The sequence below is a fragment of the Peromyscus californicus genome, unplaced genomic scaffold (genome assembly GCF_007827085.1).
Source record: "Peromyscus californicus insignis strain IS unplaced genomic scaffold, ASM782708v3 Scaffold_4__1_contigs__length_199733344, whole genome shotgun sequence".
Taxonomy (NCBI): Eukaryota; Metazoa; Chordata; class Mammalia; order Rodentia; family Cricetidae; genus Peromyscus; species Peromyscus californicus.
The window spans coordinates 74487355-74506233 of NW_026294562.1; positions in this window are offsets into that span (position 1 = coordinate 74487355).

The following is an 18879-nucleotide window of genomic DNA, read 5'->3' on the forward strand; positions in this document are numbered from 1 at the left end:
AGCCATCTTGCTTCCCTGCCTAGGTTTCTTAAGATTTCACAAGCCACACAAAAAGAAAAGAAAAGAAAAGAAAGAAAGAAAATTGATCAGTTGATTCACATAAAAATACAAATATTGGGGACAGGAGAGATGGCTCAGTAGTTAAAAGCACCTACTGCTCTTAAAGAAGGGATTGGAGTCTGGTTCTGAGTGCTCACTCACATCAGGCAACTCACGACTGCCTGAAACTCCAGCTCCAAAAATCCAACGCCCTCTTCTGGCCTCTGTGAGTACCCACACTCATGTGCACATACCTACACACACACACACACACACACACACACACACACACACACACACACACACACACACCACAGTTAAAAATAAATTATATATTAAAACAATATATGATAATAATTTTTAAGACAATAACTAGGCAAGCTGAGATGGGAAGAAAATATCCACCAAACTTACGTCTATCTAAAATATATCAGCAGGATGGAAGAGACAAGAGACAGTTCAGTGATTAGAGCGATTCCATCTCTTCCAGGTGACTCCAGTTCAGTTCCTAGAACCCACACAGGATGATTCACAATTGTCTGAGACTCCAGCTCCAGAGGATCCTACACCTATGGCCTCCAAGGGCACCTACACTCATGTGCACATACCCACACACAAACCTGCATAATTAAAGATAAAAAATAGGTATTTTAATTTTAAGAAGAGGAGAGATGGCTCAGCAGGTAAAAGCACCTTTCACCAAACCCAACAACTTGCGTTCAGTCCCCAGGACCCATGGGATAGAAGAAGAAAGCCAAGTCCTGCAGGGTGTCCTCTGACCTCCATAAACACGCATGTGTGTTCCCCCCATAAATAAAAATTTAACATAATGTAAATGTAACTTTGAAGTTTTATATATATGTATATATATATATAAATAACTTATAATTCATTAATAAGTGAAACAGGCAAAGACTAGAAGAGACAACTTACCAAAGGTGACCTAATGGTAACAAGAGAGCACACGAAAAGATGCTCTGAAAGCGTAGACTTAGAACAGACAAAGGCCAGTGAGACCTGCCAGCTTTAGCCACCGCACCTGCCAGTGTGGCTAAAGCTAGAAAGACTGACAGTAGTGTGCTCAAGGTCGCTTTATTCACACATAACAGTCCCAAACTGTAAGTAATCCAAATGTTAATTAATAGAGAAATGAATTCTCATATAATTGCATGAAGGAGTACTCCATACACACACACAAAAAAAAGTAAAAACCTAAAAACATACAGTATACACGTAAGATCTCAGACACATGTGCAAGAAAAGACAAGCTAAAAATACATACATTCTGCTGAGTGTAGTGGCTCAAGCCCTTGATCTCTGCACTCAGGAGCCTGAAGGCCGGAACTAAACCAGAGATCATCCAGAAACACTGCTTACTGGCTTGCTCCCTCTGGCTTGCCTACAGGGCCTAGGGCTACCTGCATAGGGATGGTACTGCCCACAGTGGGCTGATCCTTCCTACATTACCAATCAGGAAAATGCCCCAGACACATGCCCACAGGCCAATCTGATTGAGGCAGTCCCCTAATTGAGACGCCCATAAATAAAGCTGGGCTGTGTCAAGTTGACCGGAAGCTAACTAGGAGAGTTGGCAAACTGTCAAACACAACCAGATTCAGTATTGCAAGTGTCTGGGTGTTCTACTAAAGTGCTGGTAGTGTTTTGTAAGTAACAAGTGTTTACGTCACTTCCTAAGTTATATTTTCTTTTTAACACAGGGTCCCACTATGCATCCCTGGCTGTCCTGGAACTCCATATGTAGACCAGGCTGGCCTCAAACTCATAGAGATCTGCCTGTCTCTGCTTCCCGATGATGGGATTATAGGTGTGCACCACCAAGCCCAGGATAAATTACGTGTTTATGAATTGGCTTCATTTCAGTAAAATTCTCATTTTATTTCTAGAATCAATATGTTCTACATAAATTGTGTTATATTGATCACAGCCTAAAAGATATGATATGCAAAATATATAAGATGAGAACAAATTTTTAAAACATTTACTAGAATACTTTGACATCATATATTTCTCTGCTTTGAAAAATGAGCCATTTTTTCCAAATATATACTAAGATATACATATATGTAAGATATAAAATTTAATTATTAGTGCAAAATTATAAGATTGATAGTTCCTTTTTGTAAAATCTTTCTTTTCCTTTTTTTAATGTATTTACTTTTTTATTTTATGTGCATTGGTGTTGTGCCTGCAGATAAGTCTGTGTGAGAATGTCAGTTCTTAGAGTTACAGACAGTTGTTAACTGCCATGTGGGTGCTGGGATTTGAACCCAGGTCCTCTGGAAGAACAGTCAATGAGCCATCTCTCTGGGCCCAAGATTGATAGTTTCTTAGTTGAACTCTGGACTTGGTGTATGCTAGGCAAGAACTGCCACTGAGCTATATACTCCTTGATAGATGATATTGAAAGAAGAAAATGTATCTAATTCTTGGAAAATATAATCAAATTCATTCTAGCATTCAATTTCTATCTAGTTGCCTATATAACTGGTATCACACTTCAGAAATATTTAGACATACAAAACACAAACTTAAAAATAGCGTGCAATGTTGTATGTGTCTTCATGAATATGTGCACATGTATGATGGTACACAGTCACATGTGTGCATCTGTGTACAGAGGCCAGAGGTATCTTTGCTATCACACATCACCTTTTTTTTTTAAGATAGCACTCACTGATTGGCTAGGCTTGGCTGGCCACTGAACTCCAGGGATCTGCGTGTCTCTCCATCTGCCCAGCACTGGGGTTATAGTTACTGGATTACTGGATTTTATGTAAGCACAGGTGATCCAAACTCAGATCCTTGTGTTTGGACAGCAGGCACATTACCAACAGAGCCATCTCCCTAGCCCTGATATACAGCTTTGCTACTGCAAGTCAGCCTCAGCTGCCAGGTGTAACATCTGCAAACCTCACTCTACTTTGTGGAAACCTCTGGAACCAAGCACTGGATCACAAAGAGGAGCAAGAAAGTGAACACTGGGCATCACAGAGAAACAGTAACTCTTTATGCAAAAACCTGTCACTGGTGAATTAGGGATAAGCTGATCAAACTGTCCTTCCTTTATCTTAGTGATTTGCTGCTCAGATCACCCTTGCGCTCTCAGATACATCCATTGCAGACAAAGACTGGAGCTTCGAGGTCATGACACCAGGTACAGCTGCCTTTGTTAAGAGGACAAGGGTCAGTAAACACGGAGGACCACGAACAGGATCGTCCCCAAATCAGACATTTGGGATGTAAATCACACAAACCTGCTTGAGTGCCATCTCCTCTGTGGTGGAGCAGCCTGCCTGTTCTCTGCACTTGGGAATGTGTGCACTGACGACACCCAAGAACCTCCAGCCTCTAGAGCTCGGGACACCTCATTCAGGTCCAACCCCAACACCACCCTTACATTTTTATCTTAATACATCAAAATTTTTGTTCTTAAAGCCTATTAATTTTTAATTACACAGGTAATTATTTCAAAATTATTTAAACATTACTTGAAGGCTAAAATCCAAATCATCCACCTATCCCACTCCATTGTAACAAGTTTGGCTGCAAGTTCAGTACAGCTCTTTCCAAAAGTCCTATATCATTGTAATAGCCATCGCTCCTGACTAGACATTGGTCTAAAGCAGTGGCTCTCAGCCTTCCTAATGCTGCGACCCTTTAATACAGTGCTCATGTTGTGGTGACCCCAAACCATAAAATTATTTCATTGTTACTTCATAACTGTAATTTTTGCTACTGTTATAAATCATAATGTAAATATCTGATATGCAACCTCCAAGGGGCTGTGACCTACAGGTTGAGAACCAATGGTTAATCATTTTATACTTAATGACTTTTCATCTTTTTAAAATCATTCTTGAGAGCTGGAGGGATGGCTTAGTGGTTAATAGCATATACTGCTCTTGCAAAGGACCCAAATTCTGTTCCCAGCTCACAAGTACCTGTAACTCCAGCTCCAGGTGATCCCTCTTCTGGCCTCTGACGGTACTACATGCATGTGCACAGTGCCACCAACACCACTACCCCACACATAGATGCACACACACACACACACACACATATACATATATAATTCTTAAATTCTTTTAGAAACCCTCTGAGACAGCTACTTTGCATACCTGTGTTCACATATACATTTATAATATAGAAGGGCTATGGCAACACGTGTGTTTAATATAAAGTATATCCTAATTAGACCAAGCCCTGAACTGTATTCTGAACTATATTCTCAATACATCCTTGGAGACTTGCCCACCTGGATCATTCTTTTCTGAGTAACAGGAAGCCCTAAATGTATGCAACTTGTACTTTGGGAAGGAAGCAACAGTTACCAAAGAGCTATAGAATTCCCCTTGGCTGGAAGTTCTGATTTCTTGATTTCTAATTCCTTTTCACGTCTGAGGTGCACAAGCAAGAAGCCACCAGGTGAAGGGTTAGTTAGTTTCACACCTGGCCAAACACGAGCCTCCATAGGCAAGTAAAAAAAAAAACAACAACAACAACAAAAATAAAACCCTCCAATTTGTTGGGCAACATTTAACTCCCTTTGGAAAGAAGAGAAAATACTAGGTTACTTCAGAAAAAAAAAAAATTTTTTAAAAATCATATGAAGCAGCAGAAATCTCCATGTGCACATAATTATTCTTTAATTGGAGAAATCTATATCATTCAGACTAATTTATTAAAGTGCCAACACGAGTCTCAGCCTCCCTCCACCTCCGGCATCTGCACCCGTTGGTACTAGTGATTCTCCTACGCTATGAGAGGGCATCTTCCTATCACCTCCTCCCACTTTCTTCTCTGCCTCCCGAGATGCAGCCTGTGAGTTACTTCCCGGTAATAAACGACTAGTTGTCCAACTCTCCATCTAAACAATTCCATATTGGGTGAACTGAGCCTCGCAGGAGACCACCCCAGTCCTCTATCATTGCTGTCAGTAGGGAAGATAAGCAAGCTCATTAGTATTTATGAGACACTGAACAAGATGAGACCAGAGAGCGGTGTAGAGAAGAGTGGAAATAAAATACACCGTGTGATCAGCAAGAGGTAATCCAGGTTGCCGAGACCATAACCCGTCCCAACTGGACCGTGGTGAGTTCAGTGAGACCCGGCCCCTTCAGCCTTTCTTCTTGCATAAGTCGGCGTTTGTTTTCGGCAAGCAAGAACATTTCAGCATTTTTAGGGAGAAGCCTCCTGGGAAACTTTCAATGCTGATGACTTGACTATTTGCCCCCTCAACCTCACAGAAGGAATTTGTCTCCATCACCCAGAATCAGTTGAAAAATACAATTTCTGAAAATTTTGCCCACCTAGGACTTCTCTGGGGAATTCCCCCATGGTTTTAAGTTCCCTCTCCCTATGCCTAAGACACTTCAAAGTAGCTCTTGGGTCAAGTTTTATCAAGAGGAAAACAACTATGAGATAGTGGGTTCCTGGACAACTCTGCCAAGACTGCCGGTTGGTTGCCTGTGATGTCCGGCCCCTCCTACCAGGCTCCTCCCACAGCCTCTGATGCCCTGCCCCTCCTACCAGGCTCCTCCCACAACCTCTGATGTCCTGTCCCTCCTACCAGGCTCCTCCCACAACCTCTGCCTTCTGCCCTTCCCACCAGGCTCCTCCCACAGCCTTTAAAGACCATCCTTCCCCAGCACTCGGGAGGCAGAGCCAGGCGGATCTCTGTGAGTTTGAGGCCAGCCTGGTCTATAGAGCGAGATCCAGGAAAGGCGCAAAGCTACACAGAGAAACCCTGTCTCGAAAAACCAAAAAAAAAAAAAAAAAAAGACCATCCTTCCCACTAGTCTCCTTTCAAAGCCGCCAGTGCTCTCTCTCCCTAAGATCGTTCTGCCTCCTGGTTCCTCACTGTTGGGGGCAATCCACTGGTTTAGGTCCTCTACAGCTCAGGTGATCACGTTGGCAGCCCAGACTCCAGGCACGGCCGAGGACCGGCACTCCCTGTGTCGGAAGGTTGGTCTTTCCTGAGAAACTTCTCTTTCTGCCGCAGCAGCTCTTCTTCTCCCTCCACTGTGGAGCCACTAGCGAGGTTCTGGCACAACCTCCCAGCCGACACCCCACCAGGGTCCCTCTTGCTTTGCAGCAGAGCACACAGGTACTACTCCACCTAAGAGTAAGCTCTCCACACGTAGAAGCAAGCTGCTTCCTAAACAGAAGGGGAAAGACTCCTGCCATGATTAGAGGAGAGCAGGAGTGACCACCCCCCACCCCACCCCTCCACCCACTCCCAGGGACAAGGTGAAAGTCTGGCATGTGGGTAAGGGGGAAAAGGCCTAGCATAGGGTATATCACCTTTGGAGTTCACGTTTTGTTTTCAGGGTTTGAAGTTAGCCCATTTGTCCTGTGAGATTGAGTTAAAGGGAGTTTAAAATGGGAACTCATCTACCAAGGCTACCGACAGAACAAGGGCTTTGGCACTTCAGAGATGATTTTTTTTTTAATTTATGAAAAGATATGAAAAATATTACCGGGGGCTGGAGAAGACAGCTCAGTGGTTCAGAGTCGCTCATATGTAACTATAGTCCCAGGGGATCTGATGCCCTCTTCTGCCCTACACAGGCACCGCATGCACATGGAGCACAGACACACATGCAGGCGAACACCCATACACACAGAACTAAACTTTAAAAGAACACATAACAAGGTGGTATGATGGAAAATTTCCAAACTGCCATATGTTTAAATAAAATGTTCCTCCATGCTGAGACAGTTTCATTGGGCTGATACCACCCCACTCACAGTGGCTCCAAGGACACCAGGCACTGAAGGGGTTAAAACTGAATTTGAACCCTGACCAGCCACCGTTGTTTTCTGTCAACAACATGGTTTTGTGCTTGTACTTCCTGTTTGTTCCCGTCCATTCTCATGGATCTAAACGTCTGCTGAATCTGAGGCAGGAGGCCAGCACCGTTACAGAGATCTGAGCATGGCCCACCTGCTTAATGAAAATGTCCTCTCCCCAAATGAAATCAGCTCAATGACTCAGTTTCCCAGAAGTCCCTGAAACATTCTGGAGACCCAATGAGATTACACCACAACATCCCTCATTGCCTGGAGTGGCAAGAGGAGGGATGAGCTGGATGACCCGTGGCCCATTAGTCCCCTCTTCCGAGGTCACCCAAACTGCTTTTAGAAGTTTCAGGGTGCAGGTCTCTTAACTGCTTTGAGCTGACAAAAGGAAAGATGTAGAAAGGGCAGTTAGGGTGCCTCAGAGGACCATCCATTCATGGGGCCATAATAAAATGTGACAGATGGCAAAGATCCAGAGCATAAGTCAGCCATTCGGTGATAACATGCATTTGTGGATTGTATTACATGAAGGAGGTAATAGCTGTACACTCTTATGGGGAACATTAAGAGACAAAGTTAATGAGGAAAATGCTTTACATCAAGATTAACATAAGCTTTGTTTAGTAAGGTTAAATACAGTTATACAACTGGCTTGACCATGTACCGGAGTTCTGTAGAAGGATAAGGCAACTGTAAAAAGCTTTTTGTTACACCAGATTCTTGCATAAGGGACAAGCACCTGGAAGTTTTGTACACAAAGCCAGGTAAATTCAGCATCTAAGTGACAATTTGAAAGAGAAACAGAATCCTATTGGGTTGTTTTTATAGGATTGTCTACCAACATTCCAAGGACATTGCTTAGATGTCCTGAATAATTTTCCAAAGCTGTGTTTGACGATAGAGTATCTGGCAGCCTCCTTTAAACAGTGACATGGGTGGCTGGTGTGTGGACCCCAGAATGAGATTTGCTAAGAAGAAGAATTGAATGTTGAGGTATAGGGCATAGCCAATGGAACTAGCATGCAGATCCTGTACCAGTTGGGTAGTAGCTTAGGTACAAGGTTCCTCGCTCACTGCATCTTCAAATGTCAGTTCGGGAGACATTAAGGACACAGTAATTGCTATTTGCCTCTCCATTGTTTAAACGTTTAGGATGTGGGCACAGACTCTAAGATCATGCACTGGACAAGAGAATCTATCTCCCTGTCATATGAGACATAAGGAGCAATTCATCTTCCCTATAGAGAAGAAGGAGGTTTTCTTGGTCTGGCCTACACATCCAGAGCTGATCCAAACTACATAGCTGAAAACAGGAGCAGCAGACTTCTGGAAGGTCCTATTTCCCCAAGCATCCTTATCCTGTAATGAAACAAGCTTGCAATCTCCTCTGGAAGGGTTGTGTCTTATCCAAGGGAAGGAGTACTACTTGAGCCTGGGGACATCCTGCTGAGCAAGTGTATTGTAAATTTAGCACATATTACTCAAGCGTTCAATTTTTTTCTTTTTTTTTTTTTGTTTTTTTGGTTTTTCGAGACAGGGTTTCTCTGTGTAGCTTTGCGCCTTTTCCTGGAACTCACTTGGTAGCCCAGGCTGGCCTCGAACTCACAGAGATCCGCCTGGCTCTGCCTCCCAAGTGCTGGGATTAAAGGCGTGCGCCACCACTGCCCGGCACGTTCAATTTTTTATAACTAATGTTTTTTAAATATACCTGGTTTTTAATATCATTTTACATTAAATAAACTTTAAGTTTACTTTAAACTTGTTTCAAGTTACTTGCTTTAGGTATAACTTTGCCAACACATACAGAAAACTATATAATGGACAATGTAAGTTGGCCTCTATAAATTACACTTATATTAGCATGGCGACAAATAGTTCTGAGGATATTAAAGACATTTGATCATTTGTAAGGTGACTGGTAGTTAATTTTTATGTCTTAATTATCTTTAACAGTTTTCAATAAATTAGTGACTCTCATAAGATTATAATTTTACAATTTTATCCCTGTTAAGATTGTGAGCCTTAAAAATTACAATCTTGGGTTGAAGCTCTTTTAGTATCAAAATAAACTTTAAACCATTGATACAGTCCTCAGATAGACTGGGAACTTCATTTTCCTGATCCTTTTATAGTGTACTTTTACAAAATATCACATCTTTTTATATGACTCAGTTTCTCCAAATAGCTAAGGCTTAACAAAGTTTTAACAAAGACATGTGGTTAGACATACATTTTTTTTAAAGATGTATTTATTATGTATATAGTGTTCTGCCTGCATGCCAGAAGAGGGCGCCAGATCTCATTACAGATGGCTGTGAGCCACCATGTAGTTGCTGGGAATTGAACTCAGGACCTCTGGAAGAACAGCCAGAGCTCTTAACTGCTGAGCCATCTCTCCAGCCTGACATACATCTTTTTTAGTTTTTTTTTTTTCAGATTTTTTTTAGACATATTTTTTAAGTCAGTTTTTATTAACATGACTAGACCATTATAACCTTGGGAATTTATAAATATTAATCATCAAACATTATTCTTAAGCCCCATCCTCCATAAACTTTGTATAACTTACTCAGACCTCCTGACACTTGGTTTTAAGTTTTCATGGTTTTGTCCTCATCTGCTGTTTTTTATTCTTAGTACAAAATCTGATTTTATCATACAAAACTCCATCCTTATCCAAAATATCTTTTAACTTTTTTAGCAAAAACATGCAGATGTTTTTGAGTCATTTCTGCCCCTGTAATTAACCCCTCACCCATATTCCTGTAAGTAACCCCAATAAAACTCATTAGTTCATCAAGCTGAGCCTCGGTGGTGTCTGCCCTGGGCTCCCTATGTGGGATGAGTGGACATGAGTATGTGGTGTCTCCACAGGAGAAGTCTGACACACAACATCCGTGCCCTTGTAGGAGCATTCAGAGGCCAGAGGGAGATGTTGGGTACCCTGCTCTACCACTCTCTTCTTCATTGAGACAGGGTTTCTCACTGAAGCTGGAACAAGGCTAGTAGCCAGCAAGCCCAACCTAGGAATCCTCCTGTCTCCATATGCCACAGCACTGGGTTTACAGGCATTTTTTCTTTTTACATGGGTGTTGATGATTCCGACTCAGGTCCTCATGCTTGTGTGGCAGGACTTCTTAACTACTAACCCCTCTCCCCAGGAATCTGAATTTAAAAAAAAAAAAAAAAAAAAAGACATGAAAGGCCAGTATGGTAGGATATATTTAATCTTAATACTCTAGGAGACAGAGGTAGGTAAATCTCAGTGGGTTTAAGGTTTGGTATAAATAGCAGGTTCTAAGCCAGCCAGAGAGAGCTACACAGTGAGACCCTGTCCAAAAGAAAGAAAGAAAAGACAGACAGACAGAAATACATAAAAGTAGAAGGTGGACTATTTGACAAGCAGAAGGTGAGTAGAAGGAAGGGGGATGGGGATGAATATGATCAAGGTACATGATACACTTGTATGAAAATGTCACAGAGAAATCCATCATTTTGTGTAATCAGTTAAAGTGTCTTTGCCTAGTGTCTTTTGAACCAACTCCAGGTACCTCTCTTGCTGATTCTGCAATTCTTCAACCTCTGGCTTCTAGAATAGCCTTGAAAAGATGGCAGGGATCCATCGAGGAATTGGACTGTCCAGGGCTAATACATGTAGAAAGTTCCAGAAATGTAGTGTCATTCAGAGGTCCCTCCCTGACCATGTCAACAATACCCACAGGTCTGAAGACACTAAGGAACTCTTTGGGTATTTTCCCAGTTCGAGAAGGGGACTGTTTCTCCCATTTTCAGGGCACATGGGAGTTAATGAGAGCAGCCCTGGAGGGACCACCACGAGGACCCAGGGCTCTTTTGGTAGGGCACCTTTGTGGACAGCTGGAAGAGGGACAGGAGTCTAGCTGGCACTCTTTGTAGACAGGGACCTCAAGGAGCTCATCTTCATGCTTGCTCAGTTCCTGATCCCATTCCTGGCACTTAAGTCATCAAGAGAGTCCCAAAGTAAATGTGCAGAAGATGGGGAACAGCTCCCAGGGCCAGCTGGGGGGCAGTATGCAGGAGAGTTCTCTTCTCTAAACTCCCATTTCCTTGAGTTCCTGGTACTTTCTAAGACTGGTGAACCACTGAAGAAACCTCAAAGAATGGTGGCCGCCCCTATTTCTTCTCAATGCCAGCTGATTAGCTTGGAGCACATTAGGCTAAACACCTGCTGTCTGAGAGATGTCATGGCTTCCCTGGACACCATGTCTGCATGCACCAAAATTTCATATAACCCTTTTTTTCTCCTTCAAAATCACAGAAAATATATGGAGAATTTTTAGATACTTACTTCCAAGTTGATGTAGTAATATTTAATCCTCTTATGTACCAGATATTACATAAATGACTTATGGATCTAGTTGTATGACCCTAAGAGTCAGCTGTTCCTTTACAAGTGAAGACAAGGAAACAAAACATCATTAACTGTGTTTTATATAAGAGTAAAGTGAATGTCAGGACATTAAGAACATAAATAACAACCTTGTTAAGAGGCATATTAAGTACTTACCATACAAGGCATTATTCTACTCACACATCTTAAGTAAAAATATAAATGTGAGCTGGATGTAGTGACACACACCTCTCATCCCACCACTTAGAAGGCTAAGGCAGAAGGATTGCCATCAATTTGAAGTCAACCTGGGCTAACATAATGAGTTGCAGGCCAGTCTGAGCTACAGTGTAAGAACGTGTCTCAAAAAAAAAGTGTGTGTATGTGTTTATTCATGTATGCCTGGTACAAACTAAGCATTAAATGTGTGTTGGTGACTTGATGCTGTAAGGGCTCCTTGCTCCATTCTCCCAACAGCCTAATGAAGTGGATGCTTTTATAATCTCCATTTCATACATGAAAAAAAAAAAAGAAAATCATCTCAGAAAGGTTAAGCGTCTTGTATTGCTCACATAATTCCCAAGAGGCAACACATAGATATAAACTCGAGGAACTAGACCATCAATGGCTTCAGTGCTCTGTTCAGGGTCACCACTGGTAAGTGGCCGTAAGCCACATCCATCCGCCTGGCTCTAGAGCCCATGTGCTTGACCGACCGGCCATCTTGATCATTTGTGAGGGGCCTCAGTCGACGCACTTGGGAGAACCAGCTTTTAGCCTACCCTCTTCATTCTGCTGGGGGTTGATCACACACACATACCAACCATGTGGGCTAATCCATCTTCTGAAGCCATAGGTAGCAGGGTGGCAGACATCTACACGAAATCAGCTGGAAAGTTAGGGCTTTGTAAATTATACCCATGCCCATCACATGCTAATCATTCTGCTCCCTAGAGCATGCTTTTCCTCCCCCGGTGCTTTAGCTTTATTTCTATTGCTGTGATAAAATAAATTGACAAAAACAACTTATGGGAGAAAAGGTTCATTACACTTTTAATTCCAGGCCACAGTCCATTACTGAGAGGAAGTCCAGACAGCAGGAACTCAACTCAGCTAGTCACATCACATGTAAGAGCAGAAAGGAAACAAATACAGATGGGCTGTTTGTTGGCCTGCCTGCCCTCTCCACTCTTACACAATCCAGGGTCTACCCCATGAAATGGTGCTGCCCACAAGGGGCTATCCCCTCCTACATCAGTTAACAAACAACCAAGGCAAGCCCCCAAAGACTAGCCTGATCTAGGAACTCCTTCATTTAGGCTCTCTCCCCAGGTGATTCAAGGTTGTGTCAAGTTGACACTTAAAATGAACAGGCACACCCAATGAACAAGAATTCTCACTCTTCCAGGCCCTCAAAGCATTCATCAGCCTCTCCCACAGAACATCTCATAGTCTGACTCACACAGCATTATCCAAGGCACACTCCTCCAGTCTAGAGCTAGTTACATGGTTAGCCGATAGATCTGGCTGATGGGAAAGAGATGCCTCTAAACCAAAATGGCGTAAGCGAGAGGGAAGGTTGCTTCTCTCTCATGGAACAGTGCAGCTGCAGAGACAGGGCAGAAGGGAAGCTCTCCTCCATGGTGCCAGGCAGAGATCCAAGCACCTCTCGTCTGTGGCTTTGCTCCACGCAGAGGGCTGACCCCCACCTGTCTACGGCAGTGCTTCTCAACCTTCCTAATGCTGTGATTCTTTAGTACCCTTCCTCATGTTGTGGCAAACCCAACCAGAAAATTATTTTGTTGCTGTGTGACTGTAATCTTGCTACTGTTATGAATTGTAATGTAAATATCTCGTGTGCAGGATACCTGATGTGTAGTGACCCACAGATTGAGAAGTACTGGTCTACAGTGATGTAACACCTTGACTATAATCCATTGAGAAGAAGGAGAGGTGGCAGGAGGAGGGCAAGCCCTGGATTCTGGAGCTGTGAAGGTGACTCACCAGTTAAGAGCTGAGTGGGGCAGGAGTGCTGAAGAGATGGCTCAGCAGTTAAGAACTGAGTGGAGGTGGGGGGGGGGCGGTGTTGGAGAGATGGCTCAGCAGTTAAAAGCAGCTGCTGCTTTTGCAGAGGACCTGTGTTCAATTCCCAGCGCTCACATGGTGGTACCTAAACAGCCATAACTCCAGTTTCATGAGATCAATGCCCTCTTCTGACCTCCTCAGGCACCAGGCACTCATGTGCATACATTAAAAAAAAAAAACCCAAGGTTCAGTTCCCAGCACCCCTGTGGTGACTTACAACCATCTGTACCTCCAGTTCCAAAGATTCAGCACACTCTTTCTGGTATCCACAGGCACCAGGCACACTCTCAGTGCATATGGATACATGCAGGCAAACACTCAAACACATGAAATAAAAATAAAGACAAGCATGGTAGTACACACCTTTAATCCCAGTACTCGAGAGGCAGAGGCAGACAGATCTCTATGAGTTCAAGGCCAGCCTGGTCTACAAAGTGAGACTCTATCTCCAAAAAAAAAGTTTAATCCCAGCACTCGGGAGGCAGAGCCAGGCGGATCTCCGTGAGTTCGAGGCCAGCCTGGGCTACCAAGTGAGTTCCAGGACAGGCACAAAGCTACACAGAGAAACCCTGTCTCGAAAAACCAAAAAAAAAAAAAAAAAAAAAAAGATAGATAGATAGATAGATAGATAGATAGATAGATAGATAGACAGACAGATATTTTTAAATGGGCTAGTGAGATATCTCAAGGGATAAAGGTGCCTACTGCCAAGCCTTCGAACCTGAACTTAATCACTGAGACCCACGTGGTTGAAGGAGATCCTGACTCCTATAATTTGTCCTCTTACCTCCACAAAATAGCATGTGCTCACACAGAAAGGAAGGAAGGAAGGAAGGAAGGGAGGGAGGGAGGGAGGAAGGAAGGGAGGGAGGGAGGGAGGGAAGGAAGGAAGGAAGGGAGGGAGGGAGGGAGGGAGGGAGGGAGGGAGGGAAGAAGGGAGGAAGGACGGAAGGGAGAGAGGGAAGGAGGGAGGGAGGGAGGGAGAGAGGGAAGGAGGGAGGGAGGAAGGAAGGAAGGAAATATTTTTAAAGGTGAAAAAACTGTTATTGTCAGTGATGAGAAAGAACATATGTTGTTGTTTTTTTTAATTAGCTACATGGAGAGTGACCACATCTTAGTAACCACATTCAAAAAATGCTATCTGCATCACAATATTATGTGCAACACAATGTTTCTCCTTTCAATAAATATGTAAAGATGCCACCATACACAAGATACAGACCTAATCATCCAGAATCCAAGGCAAGCTTCTAAACCACTAGATGAATAAATGAATGTAACCCTCTTATAACATCACAACCTGGAGGGAAGAGAAATGAAAATTTCAGGAAGGCACATAATTTAAAACATGAACAAGAGTAATTTCTTCCCATAGAGGTCATAGATAAAAGCAGACATATATAAAGCTGAATTTCCTGTGGCCTCCTAAAAAATATGGAAAATCAATTATAAAGCAAACAAACAGCCCAGATTCATCAGGCTTGCTGCCACTAGCAAATGTATTAGAGCCTTGGTCCTGGACTTTTACTATAAAGACTTTTTCTGTGTCACACTGTGGGACATATTTTTATTTCCTCCACATCCAAAACAAAAAAAATGCCATTACTGAATTTAGATAAACATGAGTCAAAAATTGAATTCCTTTTTGTGTCTTCTGCAGATACACATTCAAGGGATTTAATCTGGAAGAGGAGCTAAAGTTCAACTCCGATTTATTATTATTTCTGAACTATTTATAAACCATCTCATAAAGCCATTAATAACATCATCAGCTGAGCTGCCAGGGACCTCACCAGCTCCCCCAGCTGAGCCCCCAATTCCATTAATTCCATTGAGATTTATCTATCTTCCCAGTTGTTCCATTTTCCACCTCTCCAACCGTGAAGTTATCCAGTGACTGAGGAGCACTAACTAAACCACCCAGAGCTGAGCACAGAGCAATAGGAAAGACAGAGGAAGTTAGACTCCAATGTTTAGAGATGGTACAAATTCTGCACTGAGTTAAACTGTCATACATTGTATTGAATTAGACTGACCATGGGCAACGGGTCACACAGGAACATGAGTGAGTCCAGAATTTGAATCTGGGGCCCCAAAGGGTTAACTTGTTTTGTTTTTCTCTGCACACACTGCTCCTGAGAGACCTGAGCTGACTTCCACTGTCTTCCCCTGCTGGGCTCCGATGAACTGTAGCTAGAATAGCCGCTGTGACCATTCTGGCCTTAAACTTAACTAAGTAGAAACAACTGATTCTCAAGAACCAGACCAGATTTTTTCAGCCCAAATAAAGTCCTCTAGGAAGAATTTCATAACTTTTAATTTATGTGACTGAACTGAAGAAACACTAAGCTAGTGTAGGTAAAATACCATGTGCCTGGTGCATAGCAGTTATTATCTGTGGAGGTCTTACTGCAATCAAATCTTCTCTCTTATTATATATTTATTTAGGTTTTGGGGACCAGGTCTCATGTTCTCTGGCTGGCCTGGAATTTACTATTTAGACTAGGCTGGCCTTGAACTTGAAATGATCCTTCTTGCTTCTGTCTCCTTAGTGCTGGAATTACAGGCATGTGACATCACGCTTGGCTTAATTAAGGCATAATTCCTAGTCCTCTGAATGCCATAGCGTATGGAATGGGATGGGCAAGATGGCTCAGCAAGTAAGAGGGCTTTCTAGGTAAGTCTGTCCGCCTGAGCTCAATTCCCTGAATCAACATAAAAAGCCAAATGCAGTGGTAAACATCTGTAATCTCAGCACTCCTTTGAGAAGGTGGGAAGCAGAGATGGAAAATCACTTGGAACCTCATGGACCAGCCAGCTGGACTGTGCAGTATAGAAGAAACAAGAAACCCTTCCTCAACAAGATGAAAGGCAAGAAGTGGCTCCCAAAAGGGTGTCCTCTGACTGCCACATACCCACTGTGGCATATGCATGCCTGTACTCACATTATAAACATATATATATATACTGTAATAATAAATACATTTTAATTTAATGCATGGAGTATTAATTAACATGGAGTATGCTAGATAGTACTTCTATGTCAACTTGACACAAGCTAAAGTCATCAGAGAGAAGGGAACCTCAATTAAGAAAATGCCTCCATAAGATCAGGCTGCAGGCAAGCCTGTAAGGCATTTTCTGAATTAGTGATCAATGAGGAAGGGCCCAGCCAGTTGTAAGTGGTGCTATCTCTGTGCTAGTGGTCCTAGGTTCTATTAAAAAACAGACTGAGCAAGCCATGAGAGGCAGCTCCCTTCCATGGCCTCTGCATCTGCTCCAGCCTCCAGGATACTGCCCTGTTTGAGTTCCTGTCCCGACTTCCTTCAAGGTTCCTTGGTTATGGTTTTCCATCAAAGCAATAGAAACCCTAAAACATGGAATATATGTTAATTCATTCTGCATATATTAATGGAATGACTGTGTACCAGGCATCATGCAAAGTCAGTAATAAAAAAAAAAAGCAAGCATGGTCCCTACTTCATGGATCTTTCCATCTACTGGGAAGGGAGAAATCAAATACTTTGGCAAATGAACAAACAATTTATTAGTGAATGCAATAGGTATTGCAGCCTGTATGAAGTCTGAGTCTCTGTTAAAGAAATACAACACAAGTATCTTCAACACAGCTCAAATCTCTGTTGAGGTCATGGTAAACAAGGAACCATCAACATACTGTTACAGGTAGGTGGCCTTCACTCTCCTTCCTGCCTTCCAATTCCCGACTCTTGTCCCTAGCCCTGTAGCATCCCCACTGATGGGGCTCTTATTCTTCTCTGCTTCCCTTCCCAGGGGACTCCTTGGACCTTCTCCTTGGGCCTTCCCCCGTTACCCCATCCCACTGTCTCAGGTGCCAACATCCAGAGGCATTCCTTGCCTGGAACCCCACTGGCTGCTCTGGTCTGGAAATTAGGTGTGTGATCTTCACTCTCCCTCCACTCCTCCAATTCTGATTCCCTAGCTCATCCCCAGCCCTATAACAGACCACTTCAGGGGCCTGTTCTCCTGTCCTACTCCATCCCTGGGGGCCCTGCAAAACCTCACAGCAGACCCAGCTTTCCTTTCTCTGGACCCTTTCAGCCTCCCCACCTTCTAACCCATCCCAATTCCTTTATGTCAGGCCACAATACCTGGAAATACATTCTACCCCAGACTCCAGTGACCACACCCAGAAGGAACTCAGAAGCACTCCCTACCAGGCAACCATGGCTACCAGAACCTTCTAAGATCCAGAGAGAGCAACAGCAATCAAGGAATGGAACAGGCACCCAACAAAGACTAAACCAGATATCAACAGCTAGAGTCACTGTCACCCCCCAAACCCAGATGCCTAAACACCAGCACAAAAACACAATCAATAACAACTAAGACAATATGCCTACACCAGAACCCAGAAAGCCTACTACAGTAGACACCGAGAAATGCAATATAGCTGAAGCACAAGACAAGAACTTCAAAATAGCTGTTGTGAATCTGTTCAAGGACCTTAAAGAGGAAATAAACAAATCCACAAATCTAAATGAATCTATGAAAACACAAACAAACAGTGGAATGAAATGGGGGGGGGGGCAGACACAGTTCAAGACACGAAAGTGGAAATATAACCACTAAAGAAAATCCAAACTGAAATAAAACTTTAGGAATAATAATAATAAATAATAATAATAAAAATTTAGGAAGTCAAACAAAAGCCTCAGACGTCAGCCTCACCAGCAGAATGCAAGGATGACAGAGAAAATCTCAGGCATTGAAGGTAAGATGGAAGAAATGGATATGTTAGTCAAAGAAAATGTTAAGTCTAAAAAGAAAAAAAAAAAACAGACACAAAACATCCAGTAAATCTGGGACACTAGGAAAAGACCAAATCTGCGAATAATAGAATAGAAAAATGACAGGAAACCCAGGTCATAGGCACAGAAAATATTTTTGACAAAATCATAGAAGAAAAATTCCATAACATACAGAAGGAGATGCCCATCAAGGTACAAGAATCATACAGAACACTAAATAGACTAAACCAGAAAAGAAACTTCATGACACATAATAATCAAAACACTAAATGAACAGAACAAAGAAAAAATTAAAAGCTGCACAGGAAAAAAGACTAAGTAGCATATAAAGATAGACCTATTAAAGCAGCATTTGACTCTTCAATGGAGACTCTAAAAGCCAGAAGGCACTGGACAGATGTTCTACAAACTCTAAGAGACCACAGATGCCAGCCTAGACTACCACACTCAGCAAAACATTCAGTCACAATAGATGGAAAAAGAAAAACATCTCATGGTAAAAAATCAAATTTAATCAGTATCTACATATAAACTCAGATCTACAGAAGGTGACAGAAGGAAAACTTAAACCTGAAGAGGTTGACTACACCCAAGAGAACACAAGGAATAAATAATCTCAGGCCAACTAATAAAAAAGTTAGGGAAAAACACAGCACAACAAAATAACAAGAATCAACACTGCTCTTTGGTAACTCAACATCAATGGTCTCAATTCCCCAATAAAAAGACACAGACATATTAGACTTGAAAACAGGATCCATCCTTCTGCTATAT